This window comes from Littorina saxatilis, linkage group LG8 (assembly GCF_037325665.1).
Source record: "Littorina saxatilis isolate snail1 linkage group LG8, US_GU_Lsax_2.0, whole genome shotgun sequence".
In the NCBI taxonomy this organism is placed as follows: Eukaryota; Metazoa; Mollusca; class Gastropoda; order Littorinimorpha; family Littorinidae; genus Littorina; species Littorina saxatilis.
In genome coordinates this window covers 34,006,049-34,027,685 of record NC_090252.1, presented here as the reverse complement: position 1 = coordinate 34,027,685, position 21,637 = coordinate 34,006,049, and the positions used below count along the sequence as shown (strand labels likewise).

Genomic DNA, 21,637 nt, shown 5'->3' with positions numbered 1-21,637 from the left:
CCGCCATTTAGGCAGCCATACGCCGCTTTCGGAGGAAGCATGCTGGGTATTTTCGTGTTTCTATAACCCACCGAACTCTGACATGGATTACAGGATCTTTTTCGTGCGCACTTGGTCTTGTGCTTGCGTGTACACACGGGGGTGTTCGGACACCGAGGAGAGTCTGCACACAAAGTTGACTCTGAGAAATAAATCTCTCGCCGAACGTGGGGACGAACTCACGCTGACAGCGGTCAACTGGATACAAATCCAGCGCGCTACCGACTGAGCTACATCCCCGCCCACACAAGCACAATAAAACTGTATATTTTGTGAATAAAAATATGATAAGGAAAAACACCGCCTACTTATCTGTAAAAAAATTTTTTTTACATTTTATTTCCACATAGTTTGGAATGCAGCTGTGCTGAATCTTACTGTATATATATACCGAGCAACAAATGAAACCCGAAAACAATCGTCATTGTTTGATTGACAAAATCTCCAAAAATTATAGAGTTAGAATTATCAAATCACAAAAGTTTGATGAAGGCATGTTTGACCTTGCTTTTGTGTGATTATTTTGATGCTGCGACAGTTTCAACAAATGGGACAAGCAGGTTTCACGTGAAACACATAATGCGCGCTCGCAGCACATGCAAGTGGAGCAGGAGAAATCTGATGTGTGAGATGTGTTCACTAATGCATCAGCAACCAAAAGAGACCATGGCACCCTTGCTGCCAGTCTCACTTTTGAAACAGCCAGGATGCCAAGATTGACACCACCAAAATGCCAGGTCGATTTAAAGCTGGGGATGATCCAGAAGCACAAACGTGCATATGTAAACACTCTATCACCTTCAGCAATGTTCACATTAGAAGCACTGCAGTTATGCAACGCGGTAGATTATTCGCATTACCTCAATAAGAAAATATCGCAATTTCCTGACACGTCTTCGAGATCGATTCAATACAGCCACTAACACTACCAGGAACATTATTGGAAGCCACCAGCGTCCGATCAGTAGCTAGAGAGTGCGATGAAGACATTGAACGAGACCTCCAAAACTTCGTTAACGTTAAACCTGCTTGTCCCGTGTGTTGAAAGTCGCAGCATCATAATAATCACACAACAGTTAGTCAAATATGCCTTCATCAAACTTTTGTGGTTTGATAATTCTAACTTTGTAATTGACAATTGTTCAAAATTTTGTCAAACATTCCAGAATTTATTCGCGTTTCTTTTGTTGCTCAGTATATATATATATATATATTAAGACTGGCCTTAAGGAATGACTTGTAAGAACAGAAGGATTTTCAAGCAACTGATCCCTACCTGACTGACCAACACCAAGCTCCTTCAGTAGAACGGCAACTGCTTTCCAACAGCTCTCGCAGTCCTCAGCCCCTCTTTCAGAATGTCCAGGCTAACCTCGTGCTTCAGCCACCTGGCCGCTGGGCCTTCAGTGGCGTTAGGGGTGTGAGATGGAGAGAACATCTCAATCTCCTTTGACCGTTGCATTTCTTGGGTTGGCCTTTTTGGAGTCGATGCCATCTTTGCTAGCTAGTGTTTCACCACAACACTGTGAACACACAAATACATACATGTACTTAAAAAGAATGGCTCTATAAAAAAGTCTATTAAAAAATAAAGAAATTATATATTTTACAGGTATTGAATCAGTGACCATTTCCCTGTCAAGCCATATCTTAAATTAATAGTCCTGTTGGTGGTGTCTGCGACAGAGAAAAAAACACCGCCTACTCATCTGTAAAAAAAAATAAAAAATTCATTTCCATGTTGTTTGGAATGCAGCTGTGCTGAATCTTACTGTGTATATTAAGACTGGTCTTAAGGAATGACTTGTAAGATCAGAAGGATTTTTAAGCAACTGATCCCTACCTGACTGACCAACACCAAGCTCCTTCAGTAGAACGGTAAAGTTGCTTTCTCGCAGTCCTCAGCCCCTCTTTCAGAATGTCCAGGCTAACCCTCGTGCTTCAGCCACCTGGCCGCTGGGCCTTCAGTGGCGTTAGGGGTGTGAGACAGAGAGAACATCTCAATCTCCTTTGACCGTTGGATTTCTTGGGTGATGCAGGGTGGAGTTCTCAGGGACAAGGTTAGAGGTTTTTCGACCAGCCATGGGGGTGAGACTTTTCAAGGCTGGCGCACCACAGGCACACTTCTGGGACTTTTTCTCTCAGCTTTGTCAAGAAGTCGATGAATCTGTAAATGTTTGACATCAATATGAAAATCTATAAATTGTTTAAGTCATAATGACAGTCTAGTCTTCAAAAGTGTTGCTCATCGAAAGGAAAATCTGCAACAAGTTAAATGGAAAAACAAAATGATGAGAAACAGGGAAAAAAAGACAACAAAAGTACAGTTTTGCAGCAGGCACTAGTGGCATCTAGACATGGTTCTTATGGTGTAAAAACCCGCATGCAAAGATTATCCAATAAAAATAAACCAGAAAACAGAAACAGGAGAATTTTTTGTTTGTTTATTCGTTTGCTTAACGCCCAGCCAACCACGAAGGGCCATATCAGGGCAGTGCTGCTTTGACATATAACGTGCGCCACACACAAGACAGAAGTCGCAGCACAGGCTTCATGTCTCACCCAGTCATATTATTCTGACACCGGACCTACCAGTCCTAGCACTAACCCCATAATGCCAGACGCCAGGCGGAGCAGCCACTAGATTGCCAATTTTAAAGTCTTAGGTATGACCCGGCCGGGGTTCGAACCCACGACCTCCCGATCACGGGGCGGACGCCTTACAACTAGGCCAACCGTGCCGGTCTAGAAACAGGAGAAGGAGAAAGAGTTAAAGCAAAGAGAGAGGGAGAGAGTTAAAGCAGAGAGAGAGAGAGAGAGAGAGAGAGAGAGAGAGAGAGAGAGAGAGAGAGAGAGAGAGAGAGAGAGAGAGTCAAAGGGAGAGAGAAAGGGAGACAAAGATAGTAAGGGAAAGGGGATTGGAGATTTGGTTGTTTTTTGACGTACATTCAACCAATATGGGTAATCTTAAACTTTACCGCGAGATCAAGTTCTGCTCCAACAAGACCTGGATGCCCTGGCTGAATGGGAGACCACATGGAAAATGATGCAAACTGATGCAACACCATCCACATCAACCATGAAAGAGGCAAAATCGCACACCTGTTTGACTACGTTCTTCACGGTCAAAAGCTAGAAACCGTCGCAAGCTGCAAGTACCTAGGGGTAACAATCTTGTACAATTTCACATGGACCCACCATATCAACAATGTGGCTGCTAAAGGGAACCGGACTATTGGTTTTCTGCGACGCAACTTCAGGGAGTGTACCCAAAAGGCGAAGACGGCAACCTACACCACATGGTCAGGCCCACCCTGGAGTATGCTCCACTGGAAAAGGTCCAGCGACAAGGTATGGGTTCAACAACTACACAGACAGGAACCCTGGCTCCGTTACCACTATGCTCAACAAACTCAACTGAGACAGCATGGAGACCCGCCGTCGAAACATGTGACTAGTGAGATTGTACAAAAACAATAACTCACTAGTAGCCATCGCCGCAGCGGCATACACCTCTCCCTCTGACCCTCGAACACGCCCTCCACCCAGCCCTTTCAAACTCATTATCCCCCCCTCCCCCTCCCACAATCTCCGAATGGAATAAGTTGCCAACACTGGTATCGTCGGCGTCCTACCTGGAGTCGTTTCGCTCCTGTCTCAGCGGCAGTCTCCTGCAGTCGGGCATGCGAGCCCCTTGAACGCACTCTCCCCTGTACATAGTTTTAACCTCCCCACCTTTTTAATCTCCCTGTTTGCTGGAGCTAGCCACTCTCGGTAACAGTGACTCAACCTGAGTCTGAGACGTTCGCAAGAACCCAGTCCTCTACGGAAGAAGAAGAAGAAGACCGTGTTAAATTCATAGCTTATAATTCAGAGGCATTTAAGTATCCAAATTTGTGGAACCTGCACTTGTAATCATAACAAGTCATTTTAGATCCCTTTGAAGTTACGGAATGAACTCCGATGAACTATACGAATGCATTTTGTTTACATGGGTCAAAGAAGGAATTAACGGACAAGGGGGACAACTCTTTCGCGTAACTGACGTCCGCCATGTTCGGTGCATTTTCGTCGATTGAACAACATTAATTAATTATGCTTAAGTTTGAAGCTCATTCCGTCAATCAATTTCCACGACAAATGTTCTTTGGCTTGGAATTGTATCAAAAATAAGTGAAGAATGCCACTGGATTCTATTGCTATGTCTATGAATTTAACACGCGTTGCCTACCCGTAACTGGGTTAGAATGAGAACAGCCAAGCCAAGTGAAGAAAATCAACGTAAGTATATGACACTTCTTCAACAAATGAAGCCTCTTACCTAGTCATACAGAAATAAAGTCGAGTACTTCGTCAGCCACAATGTAAAGCTTTCCCTCTCCACGGGGTCACCGTCATGAACTAGCCGGAAGTCGCCTGTGACACGAACGAACGCTGTCTGCAAGGGGCCATTTGATTGGAAATTAATTATTGATGACGCGACTTCCTTCCCTGTTTTGTAAAGTACCTTTTGATTGAGACTAAGTTTCATCCAACTTTATCTGTTGGGATAACTACATGCCCAAAATGATTTAAAAAAACTGGAGTACTCATTGGTTAGGTCTGTTTAACTGTTCTGGTAACACCACTGACAAAAAAGTGACAGACACTCACTTTTGAGAGTTTAAGTCCACATTCAGAGTCTGGGTCAACCTTACAATCAAAATCTGTTGCAATAATCCGTAAGCAATTTTTTTGATATTTTTTTAATGGTGTACAATGTTTTTTCTTTTTTGTAGAGGTGGTGGAATTGATTGCCTTCAAAAAGACAGGCATTTTTAGATACTCCTACATGTTTAAACCATGCAAAACAAACTTTCAAGTGTCAAGAATGTACTTTAATGAATGTTCATGTTGTTGTCTATTCATTTTTGTACAAAAAAATATGTATTATACTAAGATAGATAGGACATGTTTCTTTCTGAATTAATTTAAAAATCAAAGACACGTTTTTCGTACATTTTTGAAAAACACCCATATATGACCTCAAAAAGTCGGTGTCACTAAAACTCGAAAAGACACGAAAAGACAGCAAATAGATACGAAAAGACAACAAATAGATACGAAAAGACAGCAAATAGATACGAAAAGACAGCAAATAGATACGAAAAGACAACAAATAGATACGAAAAGACAGCAAATAGATACGAAAAGACAACAAATAGATACGAAAAGACAGCAAATAGATACGAAAAGACAACAAATAGATACGAAAAGACGCACATAGATCAAAGGGCAGACACCAGGGACGTAACAAGTCGTGTTTGACGTCGCTTTTGATGTCACCCGGATGTCCACAACCAGAGTTGTGTCCCTTGAGTCCATTTTAGCTGAGCTGGATCACGATTTTGGGGGTTTATTGGCAAAGTAAAGGACCTTTTGTAATACATCAAGAGAAAAAGTTGATTAGACTTTTGATGCAATAACTTTTGACAAAAGTGTTTGGGTTATTCGACCGCCAGTAATAGCTCGTATTTTGCCATTTATTTATTCTTCATTATTTGTGATATTGCTTTTATTTGAAGGAGAGAAAAAAAATGGTTTCAGGTTTCTTTTAATGTCTTTAATGACACACCTAAGGCCTTACGAAAAGAGCTACGCTATGAAAGAGGAGAAGGGGCGATCCTGGTTAAAAGTAGGTGCCGTCTGATCATGTGTGTTGATTGAATTTTCCTGTTCATGTTTCCATGTGTGCAGGAAGAGAACATTGACTTGGAGGAACAATCTGCAAAGAACTTTAAACGCAGACGGATAGAGCTAGGTGAGAGTAATTTGCTGTTGAAAGTTTCTTTCTCTCTCTTTGTCTGTCTCACAGAGACAGTTGTATTACTTTTAAGCGTGCACCAATAACCACTTAGTCTCTAATCTCTGTCACATTTCCTTCCCTCACCACCCTCCACCCCTAACTCTCCTCTCATTTTGACAGGCAGGCAAAATAAAGAGACACCTTGAGCAATGTCTTTCTCTCTCTCTCTCTCTCTCTCTCTCTCTCTCTCTCTCTCTCTCTCTCTCTCTCTCTCTCTCTCTCTCTCTCTCTCTCTCTCTCTCTCTCTCTCTCTCTCTCTCTCTCTCTCTCTCTGGTGAAAGTGTATCAGGGGTTGTGGTGGAGTTTCTTGGTGTGGTGCAGTCATTTTGTGTGTGTGCTGTGCCTGTACAAATTGTTTTCTTCTGTTCACATGACCTCTCACTGGTACTTCTGTATTACGAGGGGTGTTCTGAAAGTCCTTAGACTCCAAGCTCCTGGAAATGCCTCATGATATTTACAATGACGTATGTATACTGCAATCTTTTTTCGGCGATGACACAAAATGTCATGTATCTCAAAGTTTCCACTGCAAAGAAAACACCTCTTAAAGGACACTACCTGTCAATGTTTACTTGCCTGTCATGGAGCAACAAAAAAAAGAAGGGAGTTTAGAACCATGATGTTTAAACATCTCATTAAGGATTGTAATATTTCTCACACCTACTGCATATTATGGGAATTTTTGGTGAAGAACGCTCCTTCCAAAACAACTACTTACAACTGGTACAATGAATTAATTTGGGTAGACAGATCTTCAAAGATGACAACCGCCAAGACCGACAGTTGAATGCTGTTACGTACTGCAATAAATGTTGCTGCTGTTGAAAAGTTGACGAGAGATGATGCACGAATCATTCACACGGAGGTAAAAGACACATACATAATTGAATCTGCACCCATAGATGTGATCTGGCACACGCCTTTACGGGTACACAAGCGTTGCAGACAGTGGGTGCCAGGCCGTTCTCTTGCTGGTGTACAAAAGGGGGTATGTCTTGAAATGTGCATAAAATGCTCTCCAATTGTCACCATAGAGAGGGCACATGGGACGAGGCTTTTGGGAAGGTTGTCACAGGCGATATATATGGTCTTGGGTCTGTCAACACATCAATCAACCGTTTGGAAGTTTCTGAACGGCTAAACCTCTATTAGATATTGGTGATCTCGGAACACTGCCAAGTAGAAGGTGGTCCTATTTTTTGGAAATATAGGGACAAATCGTCACAATTCTAAAAGGTGAGCAGCGTACAGTTACCTTAGAGCAATACGTGCATCATTGCCTGCCCATGGCGTTTAAAGTCTGGCGCCTAACGTGGGTACCAGAGGGTTTATGCTACACCATGGCAGTGTCCCGTTTGACACTGCTTCCAAATCAATCAAATTTCTAACAGCTTAGGGTGTCCGCCTGTTCACTATATTTTCCTAAAATTGCCCCGTTCAAAGTTTTCCTGTTGTCACATTTAAAGAAAAAGGTCTGAGAAACTCGTTACAAGAGCTCGGGAAACTGCTGTCCGAGAATTAGCGAGGGTCATAGAGGGTATCGGGAAAAACACTTGCGCAGACAATCATGTTTGAAAGGTATTTCTATGGAATGTTAAAGTGAATCGCAGCTCTGGAAGGATCTTTTGAGAAAATGGCGAGGTCAAATTAACGGTGAGCTGTGCGATTATATGAGATTCCAAGGACTTTCAGAACAGCCTACCTAATCTATTCTTTTCAAACATAATGCGCCCGATAAAGAGCAAAAATGCACAGTGCATGCACAGAACCGACGCCGGGGCTATATGAGGCTCGTTTGCACAACCTATAACATTCTCGTTTCTAATTTGCAATAAATTGTTTGTAATTTCACTCAACTATTATATTGCTCTTGTCTCGACAAAAATCTGTTTTTCGCAGGTGACAAAATCTTTGTCAAGACCAGCTTAACCCGTCTCAGTTTAGCTGTAGTAGTCTTGGTTATGACAGATTTCTGTTTTTCAGTGTTGATTTTTTAGTTTCAGCTTAGCTAAATGTATTGATTTCACTTTATGCCACTTGTTTTTTATTCTTTTTTTTTCTTTTTTCTTTTTAAATATTAGAGGTTGTTCAGTATGTCAGGTGGTGGTTGTTGGCAGGTAGCAGTATGTTTACAAAAACATTATTTTTTGAAGGAAGATGTTTTGTTTTTGAATCATGTATTACAAAAGACAAAATATGAGTTATGAGCTAAATGAAGCTAAAATATTGCTTTCTTTTAATTTTCAGATTTGAGTCAGAAGGACGTTGGCATTGCCATAGGCTGCAGTCCGACCACAATCTCAAACTATGAGACAGGCAAGCTGAGTTCCAAAAGTAAGTGGAAACGTCCGCTGCAACAATGGCCGCAAGACGCGGATGCCATGTCTCGCAATCCTGCAGTCATTGCTGGGGCAGGAGACGGCCTGGCTGCTGCACTGTCAGCAGATGCTTTGGGTCGTTGATACCTCCATACGTGTGGCATTGGAGAAGAGCTTCCTACAAAACTCTAAACCTTCATCAAATGAAATTACGATGTTGGCAGATAATCTGAACATGGAAAAAAAGGCGGTGGGTGTTTGGTTCTGCAACTGGCGGCAAAAGGAAAAACGAATTAACCCACCTTCATCGTACGCTTCGTCAGCCATGCAGATAGTTGCCAATCAGGGTCTGCTGACTCAGCTGCCGATGTCTTCCATCAGCACCGCTGTCACCAGCATCAGCACCACCACGCCAGCCACTCCTATGATCCATGGCAACAAGGCAGTTGCTTCCCATCTCCCCCTTTCCCCCGTCGCGATATAACCTTCGTGGTTAAAAACGACGTTAAACACCAAATAAAGAAAGAAAGAAAGGCAGTTGCTGATACCAAGCACTTTGCTTCAGCAGCTGCTGCCTTAGTCAGTGCTGCCTCAGGGAACATACCCATTGTTTCTTTAGCAGCAGGGCATCACCAAGTGCTTGGCTCTTTGGGCAGTAATTCCACACTGGTGATTCCAGCAGTGTCTGGTGACAAAGACGCTACTGGACAGCTCAGTTCTGCAGCTCACAGGGGTGGTATTTCTTCAGGTTCTGTAGCTGTGATAACTGTGTTAGTGCAGAAACAAACAATACTGGCAGCAATTTCTATCACTAGAATTCAGCAGTGCATGGTGTATGCAGGGTCCTTGACAGTACCTGGCCAGCCGCTGTTTCACACAAGTTGTAATTAGGGAAACTTCCTGGTCACAGGACAGCTTCACCAGGCCAATGATTCTGGGGGGTAAAATCTGGAATACAGCTATGAAAAGAATCTACAGTACTACATGTAGAGATTAGTAGTCATGCTCATAGGATTCAGTGTTTAGGATGTCCATGGATGAAACAAATTAAACATTATCATTGAGATTTTCTCTCCCCCGAAATCGGCGTATGCTGCCTGAACGGCGGGGTAAAAACGGTCATACACGTACAACTCCACTTGTGCTTAAAACATGAGTGAACGTGGGAGTCGAAGCCCATGAACGAAGAAGAAGAAGAAGAAGAAGAAGAATTGAGATTTTCTTGCATTTTTTTGAAGCTGGAACTTTTAAACTTTACACACAGGTTTGCTCATTACACAAATAAAGTGCAGTTGACGCTTGTCAAATTTCTGGGTCACAGTGGGGTTAAGTTTTAGGAGAAGAATGGAACATTATCTCGGAAGTTTATTAAAGGCACAGTAAGCCTCCCGTAAACCATCACAGATACTGTCAGGCTTTTACACACAGTACAAACACCCTTTCATTTAAACACTCACCGCTTGAGAACATCCTAGGTGCCCTCCGTAAAGAGCGAGCAATTTTCAAAGAATTTATTTTTGCGTGGTTTATCTTACCCCTGAGCCATCGTGAACCCGTGTGATCCAGTTTCCCTTTTTCACAATGCAGTCGTCAGTTTGTAATTTGAATGCGGCTAGCTGTGAGCTTATCTGCAATAGCACGTTATTATGTACCTCTGACTATGCACGTGTGGCAGTTCTCCTAATTCTACAGCTTACTACGTTGTTATTTCCAAGCTAATTGCCGGCGAGAACTAGTAAAAGTTGTGAAGAGGAACAGAGAGAGATAATTTGCCTATATGTTTCTCTCTGCCCAGCGTTGCAGACTAATGCATGCGGTTGATGTTATTTTTATGTGATGTTACCTCGCGTTGTGTTTTCCCTATTTCCTAGTGCAATGCAAATCTAATCCTAGTCTACTGCTAACTTCGCTTTTCCTAAGATTCCGGCTTGACTGGTCTATAACTAATTCTACACAACTGAACAGGAACTCAATCAACTTGAACGTCAATCAGACACAAAGGGAGTCCACACTTAGATTGTATAATTCCAAACAAGTTTATTTTACCAAAAGGTCAAGTGACCAGCATAAAATAGTATGTCAAATACAAACTACATGTTATACAAAATTCACCTTCCAGGCACACGCTTTCACTCAGGTAAAGGTTATTTAAAAAGACGCCTAATCTCCCAACCCACAATTCTATCTACGAGGAGGTTTTGCAGTCCGGCGCCTAGCTAACCATGTCTTTGATCCCATACAGGATATGTTGGTTCCCTAACTAGCTAAAGTTTGGGTATTGGATTGTCATTGTATGCCTGCATCATTAGTTGTCAGTAATTATTACATGTGCTGATTGTTCTCTTTGCCTGCGCGCGTATAGTATGTTGGTTATGTTTGGTCATAGTATGTTTGTTTATGTTTGGTCGTTATCTTTGCCTGTGCGTGTATTGTATGTTTGGTCGTTTTCTTTGCCTGTGCATGTATAGTTTGTTGGTTATGTTTGGTCGGTTTCTTTGCCTGTGCGTGTATAGTATGCTTGGTCGATGTATGTATTGTAAAGCGCTAAGAGTAGACATTTTTCTAGAATAGCGCTATAAAAGTTTGCATTATTATTATCTAAAATTCCGAAAGGGATGCTACTTGTTTTTCTGGCTACAAACGGAAGAACGGTTCTTTCCTCACCAGGCTAATAATTTATCACATGGATAGTCTGAGACTTCTTAATGCTACTCTTTGATCGTTGGGAAACCCAGGCCTCAGCCCTTATCTCGTCAACGATATTGTTGGCCCTAATCTCAAAGTTCTGCTCCTATTTATGAACGCACAGTGCGATGTCCAAACCCGACTGCAATGGGTTTAACAAACGCACGTGTACGTCCTATAGTTTTACTTCCACCTAACTGTCTATGTTTGTCGGACCTACCCGGTCCGATTTGGTTTATTTTCTATCTATCTACGGTGATTTTTCTCCTATCTATCTTTTGGATCGCTCGGAACCAGACAATTCGACTGGCCCGAGTGTTGATGATCGTCCTTTATAGTGAAATTGAACCCCAACAACAAACCTTGGATTTCAAAGTCTCTCAAAGCCACACTCAACGAGAAAAAGGTAGCATTTCAGACTGGAGATAGAGTAGAAAGGAAAGTGGTACAGAACAAGTTGAGGAAAGAAATTTTGGAAGCGAAGAGACAGTACAAAGAGAAAGTAGAGTCACAGTTTGAATCAGGTAGCTTAGCAGACGCATGGAAAGGACTTAAAACTTTGTCAGGACAGGCCAAATCAAAATCCAGTAGTGATGGCATGCCGATGAAAGAACAGGTTGAATTTTCTGAGAAATTAAACGAGTTCTATTGCAGATTCGAGAAAGATGATTTGAAGGATGATTTAGACAGCGTGACTTCCCAGCTTAAGGTAGATATGGCAGGTGATGAGGAGGACTTTGAAATTCAAGGCAAGACTGTTGAGAAGGTTTTTAGCAAGTTGAATGTAAAGAAAGCAGTTGGTCCTGATAACATCGGTGGACGTGTTTTGAGATCATGTGCCTGTCAGTTGTCCGTTGTTTTTAGTCGTCGCGATATAACCTTCGTGGTTGAAAACGACGTTAAACACCAAATAACGAAAGAAAGAAAGTTGTTTTTAGCCGTTTGTTTAGTTGGTCTCTGAAAGATTGCACTGTGCCTAGACTCTGGAAAAACTCTACGATCTGCCCTGTCCCCAAGAACAACAAGCCCAAAACCCTGAATGACTATCGCCCTGTAGCTCTCACCTCTATTGTTATGAAGTGCTTTGAACGCATTGTCCTCTTTAGACTGCTCCATCAGGTCAAGCCCCATCAGGATCCCTTCCAGTTTGCATACAAGCAGAACAGATGCACAGATGACGCCACACTCACACTCTTACACAACGCATACACACACTTAGAAAAACCTGGCTCTTTTGTACGCATTCTTTTCATAGACTTCTCTTCTGCCTTCAACACTATCCAACCCTGCCTCATGGCCCGGAAACTTCTCCTCTACAGCGTGACTCCAAGGCTTATCCTGTGGATTATCAACTTTCTCGTTAACAGAACCCAGTCAGTCCGCTTTCAGACAGCTCTCTCTTCCCTTAGGTCCACCTCCATAGGCTCTCCACAGGGTACAGTTATCTCCCCTGTGTTGTTCACACTCTACACTAACGACTGCAGTGGCACTGACTCCACCCTTCTTATCAAATATTCAGATGATCTCTCCAATAGTGACGCAACTTACTTTGCAGAAGTAGAACGTTTCAACGCCTGGTGTAAAGACAACTTTTTAGACCTAAATGTGACAAAGACCAAAGAACTTCTGATAGACTTTAGAAGAAACCCTGCCCCTGTCCCTGACCTGATGATTGATGGTGTGACTGTTGAGCGTGTGACTGAATATAAGTATCTTGGCACAGTTATCGATGATAAGCTGTCCTTCAATGCAAACACCACCCTCATACACAAAAAATGTCAGTCACGCATCTACTGCCTTCAGAAACTTAGGAAGTTGAATGTGAACTCTTCTATCCTTCAAACTTTCTACTGCTCTTTCATCGAGTCTGTCATCACTTTTGGTTTTGTGTCCTGGTATGGAGGTCTGAGTGTGAAGAACAGGAATGTCTTAGTGCGAATGGTGAATGTCAGTAGCAAGGTGATTGGCAGGCAGCAAGCAAGTGTGGAGTCCCTGTATGAAAAGCGTGTGGTGAGAAAGAGTAGGCGGATAGCTTCAGATAGGTCCCATGTCCTAGCCCACCTCTATGAACTCCTTCCCTCTGGCCGTAGACTTCGCACGCACAAAGCTAGGACACTCAGGCTGCAAAACAGCTTCATCCCCAAATCCATCACCCTTAGCAACATGTAAACACATCCACACACCCGACTCAGCCCCTCTTCTGCCAGTGCAATCAGTAGTAATGTACATGTATGTATTGGTTTTATGTACAACCGTATATTTCCTGCGATATATTGTATGTTATGATATTTTGCAATGATGTTTAGCCATAGTTCGTTATACGCGTAGGTGTGCGAGAATATGTAAGCGCAGTGCTTTAAAGATGTCCATGTTATATAGTGCTATATGTTTTATGTAAAATCAATGTCTGGTTTGTATTATTGTTATGTACCACCCCTGAATTTCTCTATGAGATAATAAAGTATTCTTATTCTTATTCTTATTCTTATCTGTACTCCTACTCTGCCTATTTGGATGAAAGAGAATCTCAAGATTCTTTACTGCTAGCAATTTATCCTACTCCTGACAACTTTATTCTGCAAAACCTAACGACCTTTTGTCTCCCAAGTCTTTTATACCCCTTCCTTCCTAGCAACCCAAAATAATGTACGGATGTTTCGCATTGGCTAAAATGGCAACAATGGCCGACTCTCTCGCGAACTCATCCGCAGAAAAATATAATCCCTCTTTACCCCTCTTTTCCTTACGATCACGATGTCCACAGACATCGTTTCATTAACATTTCGACATATTTACTTACTTTCCAATATTATTCTCTTTAACAGAACTTCAATCGCACGCTAATTAATATTCCGTCCACTCCGGTCGTCGGACCGTTGACCGGAAGAACACAACTTACGACGGTCACTATCCCAATTGCGTCTTCTACCGAGCATTGAAACGGGTTACTAATGACCCGGTAACATATTTATTATAACTTCTCCTACTATGTCAAACGTTCAACTAGTCAGATAACGCTATAATAACAGGTTTGTTAACTTTTCATCTTGTTTCCAGCATCTAACTTGTTGAGAAAAACAAACATGGCGGCCATTGCCAATAGCGAAACTACGAACTCAGTCCTTACGGAAATCCTAACTACATTATTGCTTACGTTCTATAACATGTCGGGAAAAGCTGGCATTAGCAATAACAACCCAGATTCTACTGTAAATTGCCTTTGCTGCTGCAAACTGTATCGTGTTGACGGCAATCCCGTCACACACGAAACAAACGGCTGTGGTTCACAAGAACTCCAGCGATGGCTTTTGACTGTTCAGAGGAACTGGCGATGTCATAAACCGTCGTCTGCTACGAGAACCACGACCTTGCGTGACCCTGCTTCCGGGCTTTTCTTTTTTCAAACTTTCAAAACTTCGAATTGAACTGATCTTGTCTTGATGGAAAAAAAATTCTTTTATGATTTAAGAATGTTTGTGTAAGAAGCTCTCAATTTATTATTTAGATTTTAAAAGTTAGGTCTAGCGCCAAAACGCACCACGGTCCGATTGTCTGAAAATTGCTCGCTCTTGACGAAGGGCACCTAGGATGTTCCCGTTTGGTGAGCGTTCAAATGGAAGGGTGTTTGTACTGTGTGTAAAAGCCTGACAGCATCTGTGATGGTTTACGGTAGGCTTACTGTGCCTTTAAGACAGAGCTGTAAAACTTCACACAGTTTTAGGGATTGGTGACCGACAAGCATGATGAAAGTCTTAGCTGAACTTGTTCAGTTTTCAAGGTCACACTGGAGTCAAAATCTGGGCCGGTATGCAAGAGTGGAGTTCACTAAGGCTCATAACATTTTCATTATTTTCAATGTTTTTGAAGCTTGAACTTTAATTGAAACTTCACCCACTTTTCACCGTTCAAAGTCAACAACTTTTGTGGCCACAGCAGGCCTAGTGTGGGTCAACAAATGGAAAGTAATCATTTTCTAGAATTAGTTGGATTTTGTCGTGGTCCTGTACAAGTCATGGCTGGTAAAAAATTATAGATGTTCATACGACGTTTTAATTGTACATACTAAGCTGTAATGCATACAGATCGAAAGAAAAACGAATTAAGTATACATCTTTTTGAGTGTGAGTAGAGCTAGACGACGTAGAGCTAGCACATTTTCGTTTTGAAATTTTTGCGAACTTTTGTCTCAAAATCTCTCGGGAACCAAAACACGGACTGACATCACACAACCTGTGTCCTTTTACTACCTACCCACAGACATAGACAAAGATACACACACAGGCGCACGCACGCCAACACATACATACATACAAACACACACACACACACACACACACACACACACACACACACACACAAACCGCGGGTTAGGGGGAAGAACTTGATTTACCCGATACTCCCCAGCATGTCGTGGGAGGCGACTAACGGATTCTGTTTCACCTTTTACCCTTGTTAAGTGTTTCTTGTATAGAGTATGGTCAATTTTTGTAAAGATTTTAGTCAAGCAGTATGTAAGAAATGTTAAGTCCTTCGTACTGGAAACTTGCATTCTCCCAGTAAGGTCATATATTGTACTACGTTGCAGGCCCCTGGGGGCAAATTTTTGATTAGTGCTTTTGTGAACAAGAAACAATTGACAAGTGGCTTTATCCCATCTCCCCCCTTTCCCCGTCGCGATATAACCTTAAATGGTTGAAAACGACGTTAAACACCAAATAAAGAAAGAAAGAAAAAACACACACAAAAACGAATGCACTCACGACCGCACTTTGAGCACACAGACACACACACACGTTGCCCAGGGAAAATCGACACTTCTTTATCATTTTTACCGATACATTTTCTGACAGGGAACACACACACACGCACAAATACACACACACACACATACACACACACACACACACACACACACACACACACACACACACACACACACATACAAACTTACGTACATATAGACATACACAGACACACACACTGATACGGGCGCCAATAGCACATTGATACTACATTGTACTTTATTATGTTTACCAAGATATTTCCACTTTTTGACAATAGACGTCAAGGAATATCAGTATCATTTTTTTCTGAGTTTCACAATTTTGTTAAGACGAGAATTAGATGACAGGCATGATTGTTTTTAAATGACGATCATCTAATGTGTTTTAAAGAAGCTCTTACACCAAGGGAAGTACGTTTTCTTGCTTGATTTCTTTGTAGGGAATAGGTAAATATGCGCTAAACAGCGCCAAACTATGTGTGGTGTCTGTGTCTGTGCCTGTGTGTGTGTGTTAGTGTGTGAGCGTGTGTGTGTTAGTGTGTAAGCGTGTGCCCATGTGTGTGTCTTTGCGTGCCGATGTGTGTGTGTGTGTGTGTGTGCGTGCATGCGTGTGTGTTAGTGTGTGTGCGCGTGTGTTTGTGCGTGCCCATGTGTGTGTCTGTGCGTGCCGATGTGTGTGTGTGAGTGTGTGTGTGTGTTTCTGTGTGTGTGCCGAGTACAAAAAAAGATGTATCAATGCGATTGTTGGGTGGTTTTACATGCGTACGTGCCTGTGTGCCAGAGAGCCATTTTATAACTCAATCGGACATTGTTTTTCAAGAGGAAAACGACAACGGAAAGATTTCAAGGCGCACACCTGAACACACCATCTCAGATCTGGCCAGGCTTGTACATAGAATCAGACCATCCCTTCAGGATGGTCACTTGTACCACTAACTAACACTTTTCCTGGTTTGTTTGCATGTTTGTTTGCTTAACGCCCAGTCCACCACGAAGGGTGATATCATGACGGGGCTGCTTTGACATATAACGTGCGCCACACACAAGACAGAAGGCGCAGCACAGGCTTCATGTCTCACCCAGTCACATTATTCTGACACCGGACCAACCAGTCCTAGCACTAACCCCATAATGCCAGACGCCAGGCGGAGTAGCCACTAGATTGCAAAATTTTAAAGTCTTAGGTATGACCCGGCCGGGGTTCGAACCCACGACCTCCCGCTCACTGGGCGGACGCCTTACCACTAGGCCACCGTGTTGCAGTACTTTTCCTGGTTGTTGGACATTTTTGGTGAAATCAAATGTTTTTTTAAATAAAACAAAAGGCCAATCTTGGCTTTCACGAAATGTGTTCATACTAAAATTCTCGCTCAACACAGCAAGCAGTCTGGGTGTTGGTTGTTGGTGGGTGGCCAAGTGGTGGGACAGTCTTGTCCCATGAAAAAGACTGACTAGATCTGAGACGGCGTGCCGAACTGCTTACGAGGTATGGAATGTGCTTTTACTTCTTCTTCTTCAGCGTTCCAGAATTGTCTGGTTACGTGTGAGCTCGTTTGCCCATTTGGGTTCCCCACACTGTAGTCTGAGAGCATAGTCAGCTTCACTCCGCTTTCGTTGAGTAGGCATGCTGGGTATTTTCGTGTTTCCATAACCCACCGAACTCTGACATGGATTACAGGATCTTTTCCGTGCGCACTTGGTCTTGTGCTTGCGTGTACACACGAAGGGGGGTTAAGTCACTAGCAGGTCTGCACATAAGTTGACCTGGGAGATCGGAAAAATCTCCACTATTAACCCACCAGGCGGCAGCGACCGGGATTCGAACTCACGACCGCCGTCCCGATTAGGAGACCGACGTCTTACCACCACGCCACTGCGCCCGTCAATGTGCCTTTACTAATGACAATGTTCTAGTTGCCTCAGAGAGAAGCACTAAAGATGGGTTTACTTCGGAGAGAAATACAACATTATTGGCAGTGCCCTTACGTGATGCGCTTCTGCAGTCAAACCAAACGTAAGACTGTCTTTCGAAGGGCTCCGATTGACTTCAGCAGAGTTTCAAGGATTGACGCTTTACTGGCATTGGCTTATAAAAGCCTTACAAACAAGGTGACACCCCGTAATACAAATTCCAGATTAAACACACACACACACACACACACACACACACACACACACACACACACACACACACACACACACACACACACACACACACACACACGTACACCAATGAACAAACGGAAAACAAAACTAATCAGAAAGCATTCACTTATATACATTCATATTTGCCAAATTTCAAAGATTGCGCACAAGACATGTCTATCAAAAAATCAACGGTTCAGAATCCTGACAGTCTGTGAAAAGGTCCTGGGTTATAACTACAGCCGAACCAAGCCGTACTAGGTTCGGCGAATGTTACACCGTGCCTTGTTCGGTGTAAAGCGGGTTTCTCATACAGCGCGAGGAGTCACATTGAACATTTGGTTTGAGTATTATAAAAAGAAAAACTGCCAGGAAGACCTTCAGAAACACGAGACAGTCTGGTCGAACCGCTCTTTTGAGCACTCCCGATTGAAGACAACCCGACCCCGACCCTACCATTCCGGCACCACCCCCACCCCTCTCCCCCCAACACACGCACCCATTACATTTTTTCAAGATTCTGCTTTAGGTGTCTGTCCATAATGTCATTACATCTACCTCCATTACAAGCTTATTTTTATTACGATAACTGATTTTGTAAGTGTTTTTTTTCGGCTTTGAATTAGCAGTACCACCCTGGGTGAAACCGTCTACTCGCACTTCGCTTGGAACCACATCCACAACCGTCAGATAGTGTGCTTGCACTGATCGTGGAGTGGCATTCACAGCCGTCAGATATAGCACGCTCGCACTGTGCGAAGACTGACATCAGATAGTGTGCTCGTAATTCTTGAAGAGTCACACCCACAAACATCAAATAATGTGCTTACACTGCGGGTAATAATAATAATAATAATTGTCAGTAAGTACTGGTGTCACATGACTGATGTGAACCAGTTGATTGGCTAATGGCGATGCGCTAAAACTGTTAGCGCACTCTTGGAGTGCGCTAACTTTTCCACAGAGCGTATTCTTCCGCCCTTTGCCTAAGCGAGACTGTGCTCTCATCCTCAGAATTAATTAATGACATGTAGCTTATATTCTCCACAATACCAAATGACCATAAATTCCCTGCTTCTCAATTAAAGCAGAAGTGGGGTTTTTTTCTGACAGATTGCATGTGCCTGTGCCAGTGCCAGTGATCTAAAAATAGAAGCCGCTGTGTTTCATCTAATTTTCGCCGACTTGCATAGATTCTTCTCATATGCCGTGTTAGTGGCATGTAGCTTATCATCCACATTACCAAATGATGAGTTAGTATACAATTCCAAGCGGCTAACAGAAAACACAACTGTTATTCCGATAACGTACCAGCTAGACCAGTTTGGAAGACTGACTCGATCGACTCTGTAGCAGACTACACAGAAATACAGGTAGCCTAGCACAGTAGCAGACGACATTAACCCCGCTCAGCAAATTAACATGTTGGGCAAATGTGAACGAAAAAACGATGGGGATATAATACGTGTAGGGTTCAGAGCATTCTTACCGTTCATATTTAGTATCAGACTCCCCGATGAGTGAAGATACAACACGAGAAATATGCCACATTTGTTTTGAAAATGTGCGAACCGTCGAGTCCCGCTTTGAGTCAATTCAAGGGGAGTCACTCCGCACAGTCAATCCGTCGAAGCTCGACTGGAGGTTTCGAATCGCAAATAATGAAGAGCACAGTCCTTTCTCCGAGTTCAAATGAGGTCTCTCTGAAAGATCATCACTGTTCAGATTAACGCTACACTGGAATTTACCAACAGAAATTAAAATGCGTGTGACGAAAGCACGACACACTTGAGACACCCCACACAAAAGTAGATCTTTACTGTACACGACCTGACCACACAGTTATGCCTATTCAAATGCGCGTTGCAAAATGTGCGTTTGGAATCTTCTTTTTTCTATGGCGGTACTGACAATATCGTTATTGAAACAATCCCAGTGCACTAAGGGATTTATAGAGCAAATCTCGAAAATAATTATTGAACTCAGCGCTATGCGCTTCGTTCAATAATGAATTTTCTCGATTTGCTCTATAAATCCCTTAGTGCACTGGGATGTCTCAATAACTTAAATAATAAATGAGCATTTATATAGCGCAACATCATAACTTTACAATTATGCTCTTTGCGCTTGACACATTTAAAATTAAAACACAGTTATACAAGCATTTACATCTACATTCATAGTCAACAACGCTTAATTAAAAGCATACACCATCAAACATACATTACAAAAGATTCTTCCACTAACTAAGTAATAAAAACATGAATAAAATAGGTAGTAAACAAAAACCACCAAGGAAATACCAGCTGAATACCCTTAATCAAACAGAACATGTTATCAACAATGCTGAAAACAGTCCTAGATGTTTATATACATTATCACTAAAACAACAAATACACTACATGTAGCCTACTGATGGACTGAGAAAACAAAATCAGGGGTTGTATTTCTTGAAGAGGTGCGTTTTAAGTGCTCGTTTGAATGCTTGGGGTGACTGAGAGTGGCGGATGTGAAAGGGGAGAGAATTCCATTGTGTGGGTGCGCAGAAAGTAAAAGTGCGTTGTCCGTAGGTTTTGGTTTTGGTGTGTGGAATGGTAAGGATGCGACAGTCAGAAGAGGCACGGAGTTGTCTTGCTGGAGAATAGACGGTGAGGAGTTCAGAGAAGTAAGCAGGAGACGAGCCAGAAAAGAAGTTAAAGCAGAGGGTGGACAGTTTGTAGTCAATGCGGGCTTGAATAGGTAACCAGTGCAGTGTGTGAAGAAGTGGTGTTGCGTGATCTCGTTTTCGTGCTTTGAGAATGAGGCGTGCTGCCGAGTTTTGGACTTTTTGTAGTTTATGCAGGAGGTACAGAGGACAGCCAGAGAGAAGAGAGTTGCAGTAGTCAAGTTTAGAAAGAACAAAGGCACAGACAAGAGTGTTAGTTGTTTGAGAGGAGAGTGTGTGGCGAATGGTGCTGATCTTACGAAGCTCAAAATAAGCTGCTCTACAGACTAAAGATATATGTTTGTTAAGGGTCATGTCAGATGAAACGGTGAATCCAAGGTTTCTGGCTGATGGTGAGAAAAGAATGTCGGTATTGCCTATTTGAACAGAAACAGGTTGGGGAGAGGGAAATGTAGTGTTCTTCTTTTTGCACAGTAAGACTTCAGTCTTATCATCATTCAGCTTGAGTTTGTTATCGACCATCCAAGATTTAACATCAGTGATGCATGTCTGAATGGTCTGGATGGCGGAATGTGTCTCTGCAGGGGGACCGTGCTGGGTTTATACAGCTGGGTGTCATCAGCAAAAGACTGATTTAAAACAGAATGGTTTTGAATCAGTGTGGAGAGGGGCTTAGTGTACATGATGAAAAGGATGGGACCGAGTACTGAACCTTGAGGAACGCCGAAAGAAAGTGGGGCTGGAGCAGACATCTGGCCATCGACAAGCACAGCCTGAGTCCTGCCAATGAGATAGGACTCAAGCCATGCTAGCGGTGGACCGGATATGCCGTACAGAGTCTGAAGTCTATGGAGAAGCGTGACATGGTCAATCGTGTCGAACGCTGCAGAAAGGTCAAGTAGGGTAAGCACTGACACATCACCACCATCCAGAGCAGACAGAATGTCACTGATTACTTTAAGTAGGGCTGTTTCAGTACAGTGAGAAGGGCGATAAGCGGACTGAGAGTGCGAGATCAAATCATGGGTGTTCAAATTGGACAACAGCTGCTTCAAAACTACCTTTTCAAAAACTTTGGACAAGAATGATAAATTAGATACAGGACGATAATTTTTCAAAATATTGACATCAAGACTAGGTTTTTTGAGAAGTGGTTT

General features: G+C 42.7%; 1 protein-coding gene and 2 long non-coding RNA genes across 5 annotated transcripts in view; 1 reads left to right on the top strand and 2 right to left on the bottom strand.

Annotated features, from left to right (window-relative positions):
• LOC138973373 (uncharacterized) overlaps positions 1-21,637 on the top strand; it is a 458,327-nt gene that overhangs the window by 27,169 nt on the left and 409,521 nt on the right. The window lies entirely within an intron of this gene.
• LOC138973367 (hemicentin-1-like) overlaps positions 1-21,637 on the bottom strand; it is a 486,299-nt gene that overhangs the window by 123,946 nt on the left and 340,716 nt on the right. The gene's annotated exons all lie outside the window — the stretch shown is intronic.
• LOC138973362 (uncharacterized) lies at positions 1,299-4,497 on the bottom strand. The gene is made up of 3 exons (XR_011457987.1): positions 4,361-4,497; positions 1,883-2,206; positions 1,299-1,562 (listed from the first exon to the last, which is right to left on the bottom strand). It is a non-coding gene; the product is annotated as an uncharacterized lncRNA (long non-coding RNA).